The sequence below is a fragment of the Protopterus annectens genome, chromosome 4.part0, assembly GCF_019279795.1.
Source record: "Protopterus annectens isolate FY-2018-M chromosome 4.part0, PAN1.0, whole genome shotgun sequence".
NCBI classification, from domain to species: Eukaryota; Metazoa; Chordata; order Ceratodontiformes; family Protopteridae; genus Protopterus; species Protopterus annectens.
Window position 1 is genome coordinate 929,148,218 of NC_056733.1, and position 21,346 is coordinate 929,169,563.

Below are 21,346 nucleotides of genomic sequence, written 5' to 3' on the forward strand. Positions count from 1 at the left end.
TTGCTGTCGCCTCTTCCCTGACGTCAGTGCGCCAGGGGTATAAAAGTTGCATCCAACGCCATTTTCTTCAGTTTTTCTTGCCCCAGATGTCAGGTGCCCCCAGATATGAAGGCTGAAAAGATAAAAATATGCCAAACAACCATGCATATATTACTATAAACATTTCCTTCATCTATAAGCAAATACACCACATAGGTTGTATAGAGTTGAAGTAGTATAGAATAGTCCCAGCAAAGAGGGGAATGGTGGGTGGGAAAAGTACAGTTTTGTACCTACCATAAATGTAGATGTCAGATAGGAATGCATCTGCAGTCCTTACATATGGGTTGTCCTGTCGTCAGGCAGCCCTTCGGTCGGCCGGATTCCAAAGTCTGGGTCTGGCCTCGGCTGGTGTATCACTTCACCCGACGTCATAGCGGCAGTTCTTCGGGTATAAAGGCATCAGCCGACGCCATTTTCCTCAGTGTTTCTTGTCCCAGATGCCAGGTGCCCTCTAGGAAGGCTAAATTTGGATAAATGCAAATGGTTCCAAATAGTAGAGAGCAAACAAAAAATAAGCATGAATGTACATATATACAAACAAATACACCATAATAGATTCCCCCAGCTAGCTACAAGATGGGCAAATACCCTAGGAGTACCACAGAGGGGAAGGAGGGTGGGTAATCCTGACTGCAGATGCATTCCTATCGGACATCTACATTTATGGTAGTACAAAACTGTACTATGTCCTTCAAGGATGCATCTGCAGTCCTTACAAATGGGTAGAATACCATAGCCAAACTGGGGGAGGAGGAGAAATGAAATTATGGTGTAGTGAGGATCCCTTGCAAAACAGCAGTGGCAAAACCTGCTCGGGATCTAGAGTATAAAGGTAAATTATAATGCTTGGCAAATGTATGCACGGAGCTCCAAGTAGCAGCCTCTAAAATGTCTTTGGTAGCCACTCCTCGAAGAAAAGCTGTGGTAGTGGCTGTAGCCCTTGTAGAGTGAGGCCTGATGTTTTCTGGAGTTTTCTTCCCATGGTAGGAGTAACAAAATCTAATGCAATTTCCTATCCACTTAGAGATTGTCTGTTTTGAAATTGCTTTTCCTTCCATTCCTGTTGCATATGCTACCAGTAGCTGGTCAGTTTTCTATTGCTCTTGGTCCTGTCCAGGTAGTAGCGTAATTGTCTATGCACATCCAAGGTATGCAGCAGTCTTTCTCCCCTGTTCTGTGGGTTGGGGAAGAATGTAGGTAGGTGGATAGCCTGATTCAAAGATACTTTGGAGACCACCTTAGGCATAAAAGTAGGATTTGTTCTCATGGACACTATCTTGATGGAAGATCAGGAAGGGCTGTACTGCCATTAATGCCTGTAGCTCAGATACCCTTCTTGCTGAAGTGATTGCCAGTAGGAAAGCAGTTTTCCATGATAAGAATTGTAAATCTGCTGTTGCTGCTGGTTCAAATGGAGGGAGTGTCAATTTTTCTAGTACAAAGTTCAAGTCCCATGCTGGCAATGGTGGCTTCCTAGGAGGTTTTACATTTTTAATTCCTCTCAGAAACTGTCTGAGCAGAGGATGTGAGAAGACTGGAGGATCCAAGTCGTATTCTGCTGAAATAGCTGATGCATGAATCTTAATGGAAGAATAGGACAGACCTTTGTGGAAGAGCTCTGCCAAGTATTCCAGGATGTTGGCTATGTTTACCAATGACACATTCTCTCCTTTTTCAGTACTCCAAATGGAATATCTTTTCCATTTTGCTGAATAATTTTTCCTTGTTGAGGGTCTGCGAGACTCCAAGATAATGTCTTTTACCCTTTGGGATAAATTTGGGTTATTTGTTCTTATGCAATGTTCCAGGCAGTTAGCTGCAGTGTTTTCAGGTTTGGATGCAGGGTGTTGTAGTTGTTCTGTGTTAACAGCAAGGGAACAAGGGGTAGGTGCCATATTTGTTCCCGAGACATGCTCCTCAGTAATGGGTACCAATGTTGTCTTGGCCAATCTGGAGCTATCAGGATGATCCTTGGACGGTCTTCTTTGATCTTCAATAGCACCTTGTGCATCAAAGGAAGAGGTGGGAATGCATATGCTGTCAGGTTTTTCCAACTGAAAGATAGGGAGTCTACCTTCCAAGCAAGTGGGTGGTACGTCCTTGTGCAGAATTTCTTTAGTTGGTAATTGCGTGGGGATGCAAATAAGTCTATTTGAGGGAGTCCCCATTTTCTTGTAATGGTTTTGAAGATGTCCGGATGCAGCATCCATTCGTGGGCATCCGTGGAAGTCCTGCTTAGTATGTCTGCTAGAATGTTTTCTTTTCCTGGTACAAAAATTGCTTGTAACTGAACGTTGTAACTCAGGGCCACATTCCAGAGATCCATTGCCATCCGGCATGGAGGGTACGAATGTGTGCCTCCCTGTTTGTTGATGTACCACATAACTGTGGTGTTGTCTGTCCTTATCAACAGTTGACCTTGTCGAAGAAATGGTCTGAATGTCTGAATTGCCAGTTTTACTGCCAGCATTTCCTTTTGATTTATGTGTAGGTGCAGCTGGTCTTGAGTCCATAAGCCTTGTATGCACTTGTCCAGCATGTGGGCCCCCCAACCGAGGTCTGAGGCGTCCGTGGTAATGGTTTGGCTTGGTTGAGTGTTGTGGAAGGGCAATCCTTTGTTTGATTGACAGGCCTGAGCCCACCATTGGAATTCTTGCTTCAGGCATGGAATTATTGGAATTTGGGTTTCTAGGCTGTGCTTGTGCTGAGACCATAAATTCCTTAGGTACCACTGTAACTTTCTCATATGCAGTCTGGCATGTGGAACAAATATTATGCAGGATGCCATGAAGCCCAAGGCTTGCAGGACTTTTCTTGCTGTTAGATGGTTCTGCTTTGTTAATGCCAAGAAGTATAGAGGGAGTTGCTCCTGCTTTTCTACTGTTAGGAAAGCCATTTGCTTCGATGTGTCCAGCTCTGCACCCAAGAAGGTTATCCTTTGGGATGGTATCAGCCTTGACTTGTTTAAATTGACTGTGTATCCCAGGGCTTGTAGTAGGTAAATGACCCTTTTCAAGTCTTCTGCTAACTTGATTTTGTTGTCCGCTTGTATCAGGCAGTCGTCCAGGTAAGGGTAGATTTGGATTCCCTGGAGCCTGCAATGAGCAATTACTGATGCCAGGCATTTCGTGAACACTCTGGGCGCAGTAGATAAGCCAAAGGGCAATGCTGAGAATTGATAATGCTCTGATCCTGCAAGAAATCTGAGGTATCTTCTGCAATTTGGTCGTATGGGGACGTGCAGGTATGCCTCCTTGAGATCTAGAGTTACCAGCCAAGACTCCTTGCCCAGCATGGGAAGAAGCTGCTGTAGGGTCAGCATTTTGAATTTTGGAACAATGATGAATGTGTTTAAAGCGGACAGGTCGAGAATAGGTCTCCATTTGCTTTCTTTTCTTGGTACCAGGAAGAGTCTGGAGTAAAATCCCTGTCCTTGCTCCATAAATGGTACCTTTTCCACAGCTCTCATTTGTAATAATTGAGATATTTGTTTTAGAGCTTCTGCCTTTTGATTTGGAGGTAGGTTTGGCATTCCTCTCTTCCCTGGTAGAGTATGGAAGTGAAACCTGTAACCTTGGTCTATTGTCTGCAAAATCCACTTGTCTCTTGTGATGTAATGCCAGTTTACTGAAAATAAAGCTAGCTTCCCGCCCAAGGGTGCTTTTAGTTGTTCCCTGGTAGGCGGTGCTAGGGCCAAGTCACTGTGTTTGTCCTGTAGTAGTGATGGTGGCTGTGTCCGTGGCTGCACCTCGCTGGTTGTTACCTTGCCACTGGCGTCCCCTGTAGGCACCCCTGGATTGACTTTGGCCTCTTGAACGCCTATTCCTGCCTCTCTGGGCTCTGGAGGAGTCTGGAAAGGACCAATTCTTGGAGGGCCAATTCCTGCTAAATCTTGGAGGTTGGACCTGTAAGAAATCTTTCACTGTCTGGACAGATTTTGCCTTCTCTTCCATCTTCTTCAGCACCTGTTGTGCAGGAGAGCCAAACAAATTGATCTTGTCCATGGGAGCATCTAGTAATTTGGATTTCACATGGTCTGGTAAAGCCTGCTCCTTTAACCATGCATGCCTTCTGATAACTGTGCCAGTCATGGCTGATCTGAAGGAAGCTTCCAGTGCATCATAGCCGCATTTTAAGGAATGGTTACTGACCTGCTGAATGTTATGTACCATTTCCTGAACAGATTTTTTGTCTAATGGTTCATCAGAGGACAACTTTTTGGTTAACTGGTCTAGCATAAATTCTTGATACTGGATCATGTGGAATTGACAGTTCAATGCTCTAGCTGAAAGAGTTGCAGAAGTGTAAAGTTTTTTACCCCATCTCTCTAAGGACCTGGATTCCCTTTCAGAGGGAGGGTTTTGGCAGAAGTAGCTGCTACAGCCTTAGGACCCTGGGAGATAGTCTCGGGATCTGCAAAAGGAGCCTTATACAAATGGTGATGAGTATCCGGAACCCTGTAGTACCTATCGGGCTTAGCAGGGGCCGGTGTAAGTGAATCAGGAGCAGTACAAGCATCATTAAATGCATCATCTACAACAGAGAGAACTGGAGGAATGGCTAAAGGCCTATGTTGTGGTAAATGCAGAAAGGTTCTAAGCCTCTTTCTAGAGTCTGAGAAATCCTGGCCCTGCCACTGAAATTGTTCCCTCATAGCATGTAAGGTTTCCCCAAAGGAAAATTCCTCAGGCGGAGAGGCAGAAGGGATGGACTCTTCAGCATCAGAGTCTTCATAAGGGGAGAAAGAAGCCTGGGTTAGTATTATCTGAATCATCAGAGGAATCATCTGTAGAAACTGGTTCAGGGGGCTCCTGCTCTAGGCCTCTTCTCTGGAGGTGGGTGAGAGGCCCTGTCTGTGTAAGATTGGGATCCCCGGATTAAAGAAATGAGATCCTCTGCTAGACTAAGCATTTGTGAACTAGAGGTAGGCCTGTGAGAGGGGGTCTTAGCAGGCACAGATTTAGTAGTTTTCGCTGCTTTAGCCCTGGCAAAAGCCTTAATGGACATGGATGCAGGTGGCCTAGCAGCTCCACGTGCAGGGGTGGAAATATCCAAGGGGATAGTGTCAGATAATTCCTGAGAACCTGCCAGAGCAGAAGGTAAATCAGAAGCAGATTCCACGAGGTTGGAAGAGGCCTCGGTAGGAGGTAAGTTTTCGGCTGAAGGAAGAACCGCTTGCTCGGTTTCAGCCGAAACAGAGACACTCGCGGTTGGCCTAACCGCGGTTTCGGCCGAAACCGCAGACCGCGAGTGTCGGTCCTTTTCCTTGTGCTTTTTTGATATTTGCGTAGTCGGAGGATCCGACGGCATAATGTAAGCAAAATCGGAGCCGAAAAACTCCTCAGCAAATTCCGACCGACGTCTAAGCGTCCGTCGGTTAAAAGAAGCACAGGCTAGACAAGCTGCTACGTCATGGTCTGGGCCTAAACAAGGTAAGCAGTAAGAGTGGAAATCTTTATGAGGTATTTGTTTCCCACAAGTTAAACAGTTATTCACTTTTTCTGACATCGGCTGAGGCAAGAGAGAGTCCCCAACGGGGTACTTAGCTTCGGTAGTAGTAATCTCTGGTTCTGACCGACCGGCACTTGCGAACAGCTTCTGCTTCGGGCGCCACGTGGCAAGAAAGACTGAGGAAAATGGTGTCGGCTGACGCCTTTATACCCGAAGAACTGCCGCTATGACGTCGGGTGAAGTGCGACACCAGCCGAGGCCAGACCCAGACTTTGGAATCCGGCCGAACGAAGGGCTGCCTGACGACAGGACAACCCATTTGTAAGGACTGCAGATGCATCCTTGAAGGACATCCTGGACTGCAACAGTGAATACACTCTAACATCTACATTTATGGTAGGTACACAACTTACTATGTTCGTGTTTCACTGTTGCAGTCATTACACTTGGGTAGAATCCCAAAGCTGAGGTTGGGTGGCAGGGTCTAGATTGGATTTGACGAGGCTAACAGGCCCTGCAGACCTGCAGTGGCAAAGCCTGCTCTGGATTTGGAGTAGAGAGGTAGGTAGTAGTGCTTGGTAAAAGTGTGCACTGAGCTTCAGGTTGCAGCTTCTAAAATGTCTTTGGTTGGTACCCCTCTGAGGAAAGCTGTTGAAGTGGCTGCTGCTCTGGTAGAATGAGGCCTAATGCCCTTAGGCACAGATTTGCCATTTTGTGCATAACAGAAGCAGATGCAGTGTCCTATCCATTTGGAGATTGTCTGCTTTGTAATAGGTTTTCCTTGTGATCCTGCAGCATATGCTACAAACAGTTACTCAGTTTTTCTGAAAGCTTTTGTTTTGTCCAAGTAAAATCATAGCTGCCTGTGTATATCCAAAGCATGCAGAAGTATTTCCCCTTTATTCTGGGGATTTGGGTAGAAAGTAGGCAAATGAATGGTTTGGTTTAAGGCCACAATGGAGACCACTTTTGGCATGAACGTTGGGTTCGTCCTTAGAGAAACCCTGTCCTGGTGAAAAATGAGGAAAGGTTCCACAGCCATCAATGCCTGTAACTCAGAGACTCTTCTTGCTGAAGTTATTGCTAGGAGCAGAGCAGTTTTCCATGACAAGAATTTTAGATCTGCTGTGCTGGCTGTTTCAAATGAAGGCAGTGTTCGTTTTTCTAAAACGAAATTGAGATCCCAAGTAGGTACTGGTGCTCTCCTACGGGGTCTTATATTCTTTACCCCTCTGAAGTACGGCTGTAGTAGAGGATGTGAAAAAAATTGGAGGATCTGTTTTGTAATGACCTGAAATGGCAGAGGCATGGATTTTAATAGATGAAAAAGCTAGGCCTTTGTCCAACATCTCAGTTAGGTATTGCAAAATCTGAGGAATATTAGAGACCAGTGGGTTGAGCTCTTGTGCCTGGTTCCAAGCACAGAATCTCTTCCATTTTTCTGCATAAGATTTCCTAGTGCTAGGTCTCCTGGCTTCCAAAATTACATCCATAACAGCTTTAGAGAGAGGTGCAGTCTGAGTGGCTACATTATGAAACAAGAAAGCCATGTTTGGTTTTGTATTTATTCTCTAGCGCCTCGGCCACAGTAAGCCTTCAAGGAGTAACACAACACAGACAAAAATGTTTATATAGCATCAGCTATTAACATCAAACAATTAAATCATTAAAATTAATTAAAGTGCATTTCAAACAAGTTTTGAATGCATTCCAGGCAAAATTAAATACTTCTCCAGCAGCAATCTGTATTCAAACCCCTAGGAATTAGGGTTTCATACTTCAAAATAAAAATAGTTTCTTTCTTTAAAAGTGCATTCTTGATCAGATTCTCATTTAATTCACTTATAAAAACCTGTTCTAAAATGGTTGCTGTTAAACTATCACATTTTCCCTCATGACATTCATAAAAATGCTGACCTAAAGGGCTCTCTAATTTTTTTACCCTAATATCCCTCAGATGTTCCAATAATCTCACCTTAAACATTCTCTTCGTTTGACCAATGTAAAACTTATTACAACCACATCTGATGGCATATATCACTCTCTCAGTTCTACAGCTATACTGACCATTTGGTCTATAATCAATATTATTTATATAGGGGAAAAATTAATTACATAAGGGCAACCACTACATTTTCCACATAACATCCCTCTACTAACAATATGGTAGTGCAATTTCTCATCAGGTTTATAAAATCTAGTATGCACTACCATATCCTTCACATTTCTAACCCCTCTTGTAAGAGATCATTAACTTTTTTTCAATTAAATTCTTCAATTCAAAATAATTTTTTAGGAAGTCCCAAAAGTGTAAATACATTTTTTAACATTCTCACTACAAATATAAGTAGAAACCATAAATATCTTTTCCACTTCTTTATAATTCATGATATCATTCCTACATTTATTTTTACATAATGGTCCTCTATTATACCTATTATTAAATATCTTATTGATATCCAAGTCAATCAACTTAATATCATATTGTCTTTTTTCAAACATATTCCTAGTACATAATATTTCATTCATAAATATATCATCATCATTACATAACCGAGAAATTCTCAAGAATTCACCATACGGTAAAGCATCAAGAGTATGTTTAGGGTGGCAACTGCTGCCCATCAAAAATTCATTCGGCAAGTCAAACTTTCTATGGATACTAGTGATAATATGTTGTCCTGCAATACCCTGTAAATTAATATCTAAAAAAGAGACTGCTGATCCACATTGTAGACCATCAAAACATATATTAAACCTATTTATTTGAATATCCTGTATAAAATCATTCACTAAATGCCTACCCCCTTCACATAAAAAAATTAGATCAATAAATCTAAAATAAAATTTTACATAATTTTTAACAAAACAATTGGTATAAATACATTCTTGTTCAACTAATCCCATAAAAATATTAGCATACATTGGTGCAAAGGGTGCACCCCATTGCTGTACCTTGAATTTGATGAAAAATTTGATTATCAAAATAAAAGTAATTATTTTCTAAACAAAACTTCACTAAATCTAAAATATAATGTGTTAACGGATAATCTCCCATCTGTTTATATACTGCCTCAATTCCAAATACAGGTTTGATATTGGTATAAAGACTCTTAACATCTAGTGTCAACCAGTACATATTCTCTACCCATACATTTTTAATTTTATGAAGAAAATCAAAAGAATCTTGTATATAAGACGGGAGTTTCTGAGCTTCCTTTAGCAACACTTGATGCAAAATAATTAGAAGTTATGTACTCACCATAACGTTCCATCTGAGTAGGTGTATTCATTTGTCTGCAACCTGTGGGTTATGGATCCGATATCGGATCCGAACCGGCATAGTTTTCCAGCTATGGATCCAAGCTCTCAGCTCCTCCCCTCACCCATAATGCCCTGCTCTACCCTCATGACCTCAGATCGAGTTTGCCAAAGCAACAATACCCTCAAAAGGGTAACAAGGAATATGCAGGAAACTGAAAGGCCAGGGGGATAGGAGGGCGGGATGGTTGCAGACAAATGAATACACCTACTCAGATGGAACGTTATGGTGAGTACATAACTTCTAAATCTGAAGTAGGATATTCATTTGTCTGCAACCTGTGGGACAGAGTCCCCAGCTACCTGAATCTTGGGGCCATCATGGAAGGATATTCCGAGCACCGGAGCCAAAGGATGCTCTACCCCTAGATGCAAGATCCAACTTATAGTGAGAAATAAATGTATGAGATGAAGCCCGTGGCTGCTGCACAAATATCATCTAGAGGAATCCTAGCCTTGAAGGCTGCCGAGGTAGATACTGACCGGGTTGAATGGGCATGAACACCCTCCGGTGCGGCCTTCCTGACGCTTGATAAGCCAATAAAATGCACTGTGAAATCCAGCGGGACAGAGAAACTTTAGAAATTGGCTTGCCCAAATTGAATTTTGCAAAGGAAATAAACAGCTGGTCGGATTGCCTATGACCAGCTGTCCTGTTGAATAAAATCTTAGTTGCCTGTGAACATCTAGTGAGTGTAGCCTATATTCACCTTTGTTTTCATACTTAGGGAAGAAAACAGGGAGGTTAATGGATTGATTGATGTTTGCTTCAGAAGCGATTTTAGGAAGGAAGGACGGGTTGGTCCTGAGGGAGACACGGTCCGGATAAAAACCAAGTAAGGAGGTTTAGCTGATAAAGCTTGAAGTTCAGAAACTCTCTTGGCTGATGTAATAGCTACCAAAAGGCTGTCTTGTAAGACAAGAATTTGAGATCCACTGTAGCGGGCTCGAAGGGGAGCGGTCAAGGCCTGTAGGACCAAAGAAAGGTCCCAAGGAGGAACTGCTTGCTTTATAGGGGCCTGAGAAGGAAAGTACCCTTAAGAAAAGTTTTGCACAATTTGGCTGACATAAGAGGATTAGACTCTTGACCAATGTGATAGTGAGAAATTGCCGCCAGTTGAACTTTGACTGTGGAACTGCTGGCACCATCATTAAAGAGAGAGGTTAGAAAATCAAGCACTACAGGGAGAGGAACCGTGAAGGGATCTAGGCCTTGCCGCTCCGCCCACACAGAGAAAGCGTTTCCATTTGCTTCGTAAACCTTTCTAGTGGATGGTTTATGAGCCGCCACCAAAATAGCCTTTACCGGTGAAGAAATACCGGAGTCCTTATCAAGAGTGGAACTGGAGCAGCCAAGCGGTCAGCTACAGGTTGCCCAGGTCCGGAGGAGGAATGCAGGATGGATGGGATATCAGATCCGATATGAGATCTAGAACTCAAGGAGGATACACCGAGTAAGACCTTAGGAAGGGGAACCAGATCTGTCGAGGCCAGAATGGAGCAATGAGAATCATTCTGCAACCCACCCGAGAGGCTTTCTGAAGAACTTGCAGCATCAGAGGCAAGGGTGGATAGGCATACAGAAGACCGGGTGGCCAAGCATGCACCAGAGCGTCTCTTGGGGTACCTCCGGGAGGAGGTATTAGAGAAAAAACTGTCGCACTTGGTGTTTGAGGGAGAAACAAAAGATCGCATGAAGGGTTCCCCACCGTGCGAATATGCGTTCCGCTACTTGACAATTGAGAGACCACTCGTAAGGGGTCAGAATGGTGCGACTGAGCTTGTCCGCTAGGATGTTGGACCGACCGGAATGTGCGTTGCTATGAGAAAGCGATTGGTGGAGATTGCCCATTCCCAAACTCTCATGGCCTCTCGACAAAGAGGGTAAGACCTTGTTCCCCCTTGCTTGTTGATGTACCAGACAACAGACATATTGTCCGATTGAATCGCAATTGTTCCCAAGGGAAGAAAGTCCTGAAGTGCTAGCAACGCTAAGAGCACTGCTCTCATCTCTAGAACATTGATATGCAGTAAGGTCTCTGAATCGTTCCACGTGCCTTGGACTGTCCGGCCATAAAGTGCCCCCCACCCGAGGCGGAGGCGTCCGTGGTCACCGTGGCGAGAGGAGAAGCACAAAATGGGCGACCCTCGTGGAGATCCGGGAGTGGAGCCACCACAAGAGGGACCGCTTGCAAGCCTTGCTGATCGCTATGGGATGATGCATGGGAGAGCAAGGTATGACCACTGTACTAAGAGCGTCCACTGTAGAATGCATATTGAGCCTGGCAAGAGGAAGAAGTGCTATCGGAAGCCATGGACCCTAGAGCCCTCAGGACCAACTCCGCTGGAACAGAACATGAATGGAGAATGGCCCGCACCTGGAGCTGCAGATTTAGAACTCTGTCCGCAGTGAGGAAGGCTCGTAAACTCCTTGTGTCTAGTCTGGCCCCTATGAAATCTAAGAGCTGAGTGGGTGCCAGGTTGGACTTGTTTGTATTTATTGTGATGCCCAGAAATGGAGCAAGATGGAGAAAGGAGTCTCGCCGAGAGAAGTAGATGCGTTGTTGGGGCGGTAAGAAGCCGGTCGCCCAGGTGGGGGAAGACCTGCACCCCTGAAGCCTCAGGTGGGCCGCTACCACTGCTAGTACTTTGGTAAACACCCTGGGGCTGTGGTGAGACCAAAGGGAAGGACCCGAACTGGTAGTGACTGGCTCCCAGCGAGGCGGAGAAACCTCCTGGAGCGTCTGTCCATTAGGATGTGGTAGCAGCGTCCTTGAGATCTATCGAGCACATCCAGTGGCCTTCTCCCAGAAGGGGAGAATAGATTGTAGAGTGACCATTCGAATTTTTCTTTGGGGACTGCCAGGTTCAAGAGAGAGAGGTCTAGGATTGGTCTTAGTTCCCCGTCTTTTGGCACTAAAAAGAACCTGGAGTAGAACCCTGATCCGATCTGGTCTGGGGACGGGCTGGATGGCTCTTTCTCTAGCAGATGGCCAATTTCTGCCAAAGCGGCCTCCTTTGACCGGGTGGTACGTCTGGGAGGGACTTCAACTTTGGAAGGTGAAGGAAAGGAATGCGATATCCCTGGATATGATTTGGAGAACCCAGCGGTCCGATGTTATGGACTCCCATGCCGCTAGGTGCCCCAACGTCCCCGACTGCCTCCAGAGTAGAGCAGTCGGGCAACCCTCAGGGTTGCTGCGCGGGCGTTCAGAGAAAGGTTCCCTGGACCCGAAGTTTCTGGGAGCCCCTCTGCCTCTAGGGCGGCGTCCTCCCTGTCCTCCTCTGCCACGGAAGGACTGGTTGTCCGAGCAGGCTGGGACTGCTGCGACTTCGGAACCACATCTTCTTCTGACCCTTTTGGTTCCTAGAATAGGGCCTCTGGGGTGCAGAGAAGCGGATTCCGGCAGACAGCGTCTTCCCGCTTCTCGCTCTGGGTCAACGTCTCGAACGGTCTTGCCAAACAGAGCAGAACCATCAAAGGCGTTCGCAAACGCGCCTTGAAGGGCTCAGAAAAATGAGTGGCGGAGCCAGGCCTGGCGTCTAGTGACCAGTCCTGTCCCAAGAGCTCTAGCGGCGCCTCCGTAGCATGGGAGAGTAGCCGCAGAAGTATTTGTGACTGACCTAAGAGTGGCCATCTTGGTGGAGTGCAGAGCTCTGTCCTCCTCGAAATGGACTCAGGGGATGCAGCGTACTCCTTAATAAGGTCTCGCTGCATCCGAATAACATGTGCCAAATAGTTCAGCGCCTTACCGAGAAGGTCGCCGAACTGAACATCCGCTTCCCAAGCGGTCCATCATCCGAGACTCCTTGCTCGGTGGGTGGACTGAGGGACTCTCCTGAGCCAGTTCCCTCTTGTGGCCCGCCATCAACATGGCATCTACAGGAGGCCCCTTACTCCAATGGGTCCTGTCAGAAGGCGGGCTAAGGATTCTATCAGGTCTTTGGGAATTGGCTCCACGGTGTCCGGTTCCTTCCGCCCTGGTGGTAATAAGGTCCACCAGGGGTCGGCAGGGGACACCCAAGAGGTAGACGGGCCCGCTTCAATGCCTCCAAGAACACGGACTCGTCCGAGGAAGACTTGGGGCAGACCACCCCTAATACGGAGCATTTCCATGATGTCTCAAGGAGACATCCTCGGGGTGACCGTGGGGAGCCTTCCCTTCCTCCAAGTCCGTGTCTTCAGTGAGAGACTCAGGAGTCAATGTGCCTCCTTTTGCACGTATGCTTGCGGAGCCTCCTCTGGGGGCTGTCAGAGGAGTCCTCAGCAGCAATTTGCTCCATGGGAGCAACTTGGGGCACAGAAGCGGGCTGTCCCAGGGGCGGATGGTGGAAGCCTGGCCCAGTGCAGAGGAGGCGGGGCCGGGCGAAGCAAGTGCCGGGGTCCGGAGACCCTCAACAGAGCCCTCTCCACTACATCAAAAGCGAAGGGGAGCCAACCTCGACCAAAGGATCCGACAATCGGCTCCCCTCGATCCGAAGAGTGGATCGGAGCGGCGCCGGGCACTCGGATCCGAAGGACAGTGCGCTCCGACACAGACGGGCGCCAAGGAGCACTGATCCCCGGATCCGGCTCGATCCAGGCTCCGAGATCGGATCCGACGCTCGAGGCATGGTCGGATCCGGCACCAAGTACTATCGGCTCCGACCTCCCCGGCTCGGCTGCTCGGCTCCAGTTGCTCCGAACCCGGTAGCGGGTCGGAGAAGGAGCAATAGGCTTAAAAAGGTGTTGAGCTCCCCGAGGGGAGGCAAGAGCACTCCCATCTGCATCTGGGCCTGGATGAACCTTCTCATCATCCGTCCAGATCAGCATCCGAAGGCTATGGGTAGATCTCGACGAGGCTACCGAGGTAGGCCTGGAATGCCTCCTCGATAGCCTCGACGGAGATCGGTCTCCTCCTCCTCAGGACCCGTGAGAAGCACACAGGTGACCGGAGCCGAGAAGGAGGAGACCGACAGGAAGCCGGGGAGAAGCCGCTTGGCTGGCGGGGCGAAACAGAGGTCTCGGCCCGCCGCTTGTGGTGCTTCTCCCTCCGGTCCTTTTAGATGCATCCCTCTCCTGTCCTGGGCGGGAGTTTGAGTCCCAGGAGCAGGAGGGGTGCCACAGGAACAACTGCAGCAGGAGTCCCCGAAGGAGCGGAGGTCGGAGCCGAGTCCGGTAAAAGACCCGCCAAGACCAGCTTGGACCTCCGCTCCTCAGTGCCCTGGGGTTGAACCCTGCACAAATGGAACAACCAGATGTGAGGTGTTCAACCCCAAGACACTTAACACACCGAGTGTGGCCATCAGCCGGTGAGAGCTTATGGCCACACTCGGAGCATTTAGAAAATATGGACTTAGGCTGTTCAGCCATAGTCTCTAAATTTAACCTAAAGTTACAGAAGTAACTTAAACAATAAAGAAGCACACAGGCCTCACACACACTCTACGTACCAGCAGGGAGGGAATAAAAATTACTACTGAAAATTAAATTAAACTAAAAACAGTCAATAATAATAGGAAACCTACAACTTTCACACAAAAAAAGTTAAAGAAGGAAAAAATTCTCTATTTTTTAACAAGAAAAGTCCACTTAGCTGAGAGCTATGAAATCCACATCTAGTTACCAGCGCGGCAAACAAGATCTGAGGTCATGAGGGTAGAGCAGGGCATTATGGGTGAGGGGAGGAGCTGAGAGCTTGGATCCATAGCTGGAAAACTATGCCGGTTCGGATCCGATATCGGATCCATAACCCACAGGTTGCAGACAAATGAATATCCTACTTCAGATCTCCCAGGATTCCTAATATTTTTGTGAATCTTGGGTAGGCAATAAAAATAGGCTGGACCAGAATCTTCCACATTTAATTTGTTCTTAACATCAGCTTCTAACCAATATCCCAATCTCAAACCTCTCTGTATTAAACATATATACTTATTTTTGGCCCGTTTAACAACATCTTCTGAAACTACACAATATACTGTATCATCACTCAATAAGTCTAAGCACATTTTATAGTATTGTGTGTAATGCAGAATTATAATTTTATTTCCTTTATCCGATGGTTTAACAATTAATTCCTTCTGTTTAGAAAAATTAACTAATTCAGACCATTCCCTTTTAAACAAATTGTAATTAACCTGTGTCAAATCTAAATTATTTATCAACAAATTAACTTCAAATTTAATCATCGCATGAAAACCTTTAATACCTTCATGTAAAAAAGGGGGCATATAGGTACTCTTGGTATTCACTCTAGAAGTATCTATAACACAATAGGCATTTAAATCACTTTCACAGGATACAAAAGATTCATTTGTGTCCAAATCTAAGAATCATCAGTAGTATGTGTACCATTCAATGCAGTTTCCACACCAACATTCAAGGAGTGGCTACATTATCTGCCATGCTGCCAGGTTTAAGGTTTTGAGTTGACTGTGCAGAATCGGATTGTTTTGCTGTGTCAGAAGATGAGGGATTTGAGGTAGAGACCAAGGTGGGCCTTGGGACAAAGTCTTTAGGATTGGGTACCAGTGCTGGCATGGCCAGTCTGGTGCAATTAGGATCATCTTTGGCCTCTCTTGCCTGACTTTTAGAAGTACCTTGGCGAGAAGAGGCATCGGAGGGAAGGCACAGACTGTCAGGTTTTTCCAGCTAAATGACAGAGCATCCACATTCCATGCTTGAGAGTGATAAGTCCTTGTGCAAAATTTCTGTATTTGGTAATTGTGAGAGGAGGCAAAAAGATCTATGTCTGGGCGTCCCCATTCCCTTGTTATCATGTTGAACACTTGTGGATTTAGCTTCCATTCGTGAGGATCCATGAGATTTCTGCTTAGTTCGTCTGCCAGTGTATTTTTTGTTCCTGGCAGGAATTGTGCTTGCATATGTACCTGGTAGGTCAGTGCTGTGTTCCACAAAGTCATGGCTTGTCTGCATAGGGGGTAGGATTGTGTGCCCCCTTGCTTGTTTATGTACCACATAACTGTGGTATTGTCCGTCTTTATTAATAGTTGTCCTGGATGTATTACGTCCTTGAAGGCTGTCAGGGCATTCTATACAGCTAGCATCTCTTTTTGATTGATGTGCAGATGCATTTGTTCCTTGGGCCACGTGCCCAGAATACATTTTCCTGCCATATGTGCTCCCCAGGCATAATCCGATGCATCCGTTGTTATTATCTGCCTGGCTGTTGGTAAGGTGAAAGGCTGTCCCTTGTTGTGGTGACAGGCCTGGGACCACCATCAAAACTCTTGTTGTAGGCAGGGAATCAAATATATGATTGTCTCTAGGCTGTGACAATGCTGAGTCCAAACACTTTTTAGATACCATTGCAGTTTCCTCATATGCAGTTTGGCATATGGAATTAGTAGAATGCAAGATGCCATGAAACCCAGGGCCTGCAGAATTTTTCTTGCAGGGAGCTGGGCCTTTGTTGTCATCATTTGAAAGTAATGAGTCAGTTGCCTTTGTTTGTCTGGCGTGAGATAAGCCATCTGGGCAGTTGTATTTAAGCTTGCACCCAGGAATATTATCTCTTGAGAGGGCACTATTTTTGATTTATTTTCGTTTACTGTGTACCCTAGGCAAATTAGCAATCTTTTTACGAACGCCAGGTGCTTCAGAAGAATGTCCTTGCTCTCTGCTTGAATAAGGTAGTCGTCCAAGTAGGGATATATTTGTATTCCTCTTTGTCTGCAAAATGCAATTACTGGTGCTAGGCATTTTGTGAAGACCCTGGGCGCAGTGGATAAGCCAAAGGGCAGTGCAGAGAATTGTTAGTGCATTGAGCCAGCTATAAACCTGAGGTATCTTCTGCACGATTGCCTGATTGGGACATGCAAGTATGTCGCTTTTATGTCTAAAGTCACAAGCCAAGCTTTCTTGCCCAGCATGGGCAGAAGCTGCTGTAGAGTTAGCATTTTGAATTTTGGAATATCCAGGAATGTGTTTAGGACAGACAGGTCCAGTACTGGTCTCCAGGCTTTGTCTTTTCTGGGCACCAAGAATAGTCTTGAGTAAAATCCTCGTCCCTGCTCTTGCTGTGGTACTTGCTGAATGGCTCTCATGTCCATGAGGGATGAAACTTGTTTTTGTGCCTCTGCCTACTGATTGCATGGCAGGTCTGGCATACCGTTTGGCCTTGGCAGGGTGTGAAAGTGGAACCTGTAGCCTTGTGATACGATATTTAAGACCCATTTGCTCTGGGTGATCATGTGCCAATTTTGTGAAAAAGTGCTACTTTCCCCCCCAAAGGAGCTGCCAGAAGATAAGTGCTTGGTGCTGGCAGGGGAAAGTCATTGAGACCGTTTCCTGTATGGCTGTGATTTTTCCTCTCCGCTTTTGGGAGGTAGAAGCACCCCATTGTTTAGGCCTGTACGAGCCCCGGGGCTGTGATCTGCCTCTGGGGCGTCTGTATCTGACTCTTTGTGGCCTGACACTGGAAAGGACGAATTCTTTGTAGGCCAGTTCCTGCTAAATCTGGGAGGCTGTACCTGCAAGAAATCCTTGACTGTTTGCATAGATTTAGCTTTGTCCTCCATTTTCTTCAACACCTCTTCTGCTTTAACACCAAACAAGGTATCATGCTGTAATGGAGCATTTAATAATTTTGCTTTAACATGATCGGGCAGATTCTGTTCTTTTAACCAAGCATGCCTCCTAATGACAGAACCTGTAACAGCGGCCCTACAGGAGGCCTCTAGAGAATCGAAATCACATTGCAAAGTATGCTTTCCCACTTGTTCAGCTGCATGCAATAAATCCTGCATTGCTTTGTTTTCTGCACATTCTGAATTTGTCAACATTTTCTGTTTAAGCAGTGACATAAGATATTGCTGATATTTAAGCATATGAAAATGGCAATTTAAAGCTCTTACAGCCAAGGTAGCAGAAGTATAGATCTTTTTCCCCCCATCTGTCCAGGGCCCTAGAATCCCTATCAGAGGGGATAGGGTTTTTTGCAGTGGAAGCCTTGACCCCTTTGGGACCCTGGGAGACAGTTTCTGGGTCAGCAGCAGGGTTTCTATAAAGAAATTTATGTGAATCAGGAACCCTGTAGTATCAGTCTGGCTTAACAGGAGCTGGTGGTAAAGAGTCAGGAGACAGACCGGACTCTGAAAATACATCATCTACAATTACTAAAACAGGAGGAATAGATAAGCAAGGGGCCTGTGCTGAGGTAATAAAAGGAAATCTCTGAGCCTTTTCTTGGATTCTGAGTAATTTTGGCTCTCCCAGTGGAAATGCTCCTTCATAGTATGCAGGGTCTCCCCAAAAGAATAATCCTCAGGGGGAGGGTCTGAAGGGATAGATTCCTCAGCATCAGAGTCCTCATAGGGAGGGAGAGAATATTCCTGTTCAGAAGAATCATCAGAGGAAATGGAAACCTGATCTGAAGATTCAAATTCTATCTTTTGCCTAGGCCTCTTATCAGGGGGGGGATGGGAACCCCTGATCAAAGTAATAAGGTCTTCGGCCATTTTAAGCATATGTTTTTAGGCATGGTGGCCTGTCCAGGAGAATGCTATACTTGTTTCTTTGTCTTTAGAGCGGTTTTAAGTCTTTGCCTTTGAAGCTGAAGTTGATTTAACATACAACTGTGTAGGCCTGAAAACACCCTCAGAAGCCGATGTCTGCTCAGCGGCTCTGGACCCATCTGAGGGAATAGTTTCCAAGTGTCCAATACCTTGAGTTTCCAGCGGCCTAGTCAGCTCCACATGGGAGTCGGAAGCGGCCTGTGGCTCTGAGGTAGCGGGTGTCAGGGGCTGCGAAAGCGCCTCATTGAGAACCGGTGACAGGCTTAGCGGAAGCCTCGTCGGTTTTGGACCTCAGATGCCTGTCCTTTTCTTTGCGTTTTTTATAAACTCCGGTAGTCAGCTGTTCCGACGGCATTATATAATTGAATCTTCTACCAAAGTAATGAAATGCAAAATCGTACCGACGCTTAATAGTGCGTTGGTTAAATCTAGCACAAAACCGACAACTAGCAACATCGTGGTCAGGGCTTAGGCAAGGAATACAGTAAGAATGAAAATCCTTATGAGGTATTTGCTTCCCACAAGAAATACAATTATTAACTTTTTCTGACATCGGTCTGGAGCAAGAAAAAAGTTTCCCCGACGGGGTACTTAGCTTTAATGAAGACTTTGGATCTGAAATTAGAATTTGAAAATCTCAGGAGTCGGCCGACCGGCACTTGCAAACTGCTTTTGCTTCGGGCACCACGCAGGAAGAAAGACGGAAGAAAATGGCGTCTGCTGCATCTTTTATACCCCTGGCGCACTGACGTCAGGGAGGAGGCGACTGCAACCGATGCCGGACCTAGACTTTGGAACTCGGGCCGACTGTGGGTAGCCTGTCAGCAGGATAACCCAATTGCAATGACTGCAACAATGAAACACGAACATCTTTGATTCCATGAAATTATCATCCACAACATCCAAGACAGGAGAAATAGCTAAGGGTCTGTGTTGTGGTAAATCTAAAAAATCCCAGAGTCTCTTTTTGGACGGAGGGTGATCCTGGCATTCCCAAAGGAAATGCTCTCAAAGTATGTAGGGTTTCACCAAAAGAAACATCCTCTGGAGAAGAGGCAGAAGGAATGGATTTGTCTGCATCTGAATCCCCATAGGCAGATAAGGGCATGTCTTCATAAACAGAAACCTCAGAGTTGGACTCCTGGCCAGATAAGGCTGCTGGGGACAAGTCTCTTTCTTTTAGAAAGGGTAGGCTGGCTTCCCCTAATCAGCATGATAAGGTCTTCCACCATTTTAAGCATTGGAGATTGAGGCATGGAAGCAGGTGCTTGAGCTTGGGTCGTTTTTTTAGGAGTAATTCGTACCCCGGGCCTTAGGAACTAGGTAGTTTTAGAAAGAATTGAAGATGTGAAAGAAGTCGGTTTGTGTTGAATATTGGTAATGCAAAGAAAATGTTCGTAGCAAAAAGGAACTATTATGGCAACTAAGATTGGCTGCAAACGTATTTTCCAGGGCTGAACGACCACCCAACAATCCTGCCAATATTAAGAGAAAAAGCAGGGCAGGTTTAAGTTATATATAAAAAGGTTTTCCTAAGGTTTTTTGTTTAGGTAATACATTATGAAACAAATTCCATACTGTGAAGAACATTTTTGTAAAATAGATATTATTACACAAATGTATGCACTGTTTTTTAGTGTTTTCATAAAATAGTATATTCGATATTTAATATTTATGAACTGTATTTAATATTCATGAATTGGGGTCATTCACATCAAATTACTGGTGGAACACTTAACCAATTACTTAAACCAAGTTTTTACATTTTTGGAGTGGTCTGAGGAAGTCAACTGGCACTGATGAAAGCGCTTAACATTTTGTAATAAACTGAAGACAGGACTCAAAGTTTAGTGCTCTTTTTCTGGTTCCAGTGTTTTATTTTAGCACTATTGCACCACTTTATTTTGGTTTACTTTAAGCATTGAGACTGAGGCATGGAGGCAGATGCTTGAGCTTGGGTCATTTTTCTAGAAGTAATTCGTACCCTGGGCCTTAGGAATTCGGTAGTTTTAGAAAGAAGTGAAGATACGAAAAGTCATCTGTTTGTGTCGAATATCGGTAATGCGAAGAACTTCCTCAGATGCCGGTGCCTGTCCAGCGGCTCCGAACTCATCCAAGGTAGAAACATCTTCAAGATCCTTAGTCAAAGAAGAGTTTCGCGGCATACCGGACTTCGAACGGGTCTCTGTAGCGGCCTGCGAATCCACAGAAGTGGGCATGAGGGGCTGAGAAACTGCCTCACTGAGTACCGGTGAACTGACTACTAGCTCAACGGAAGAGTCGGCGGCAGTTTCGGACCTGTGCAGTCTCTGTCTTTATCCTTATGTTTTTTTGGAAGATTGGTAGTCAGGTGGCTTACCGAAGCCATTTTGGAATATGGAGATCGAGAGCGAAAGTAGCTACGATAAGGGCCCAACGAAGTATAGTTCTGGCATTGAACAAAGCACAAAACTGACAGCGAGGGACATCGTGGTCTGGGCTTAAACAGGTGACGCAGTAAGAATGGAAATCTCAGTGTGGTATTTGCTTTCCACAGGCGAGACAATTGTTAACTTTTTCTGACATCGGTTAGAGCAAGAAAAAAGGATCCCCAATGGGGTACTTAGCTTTAGAAAACTTAGGTAGCGGATGACCAACACTCATGCGAACTGCTTCTGCAAGAAAGATTGACGTAATGGTACTGGCTGCCTGATTTTATAAAACTGACGACCGGACGTCAGTCCTGGAGTGACAGCAAAAGAGACAGAAATACTAAGCCTCTGGTATTCGGGCCGACTGAGGGTTATCCCTGGCAAGATAACCAAAGTGTGATGACTGCAACAGTGAAACACTAAGAACATCTGGGGTAAGTGGAATAGCATGTTTAGTGATGCACACTTCTCAAGTGTAATGCAGCAGTTAAGGTTTGACCATTTGTGACTGAAGTTTGGGAGAGAGGCTAGTCAGTACCACACAAGGTAAAAAAGTAATGTCTTTTGGCTTTTCACGGTCAGGGGTCGCCACAATGAACTCC

General features: G+C 45.6%; 1 protein-coding gene across 1 annotated transcript in view; it reads right to left on the reverse strand.

The window, feature by feature from the left end:
• Window positions 1-21,346, reverse strand: part of RSRC2 (arginine and serine rich coiled-coil 2) — an 884,867-nt gene that overhangs the window by 67,764 nt on the left and 795,757 nt on the right. The window lies entirely within an intron of this gene.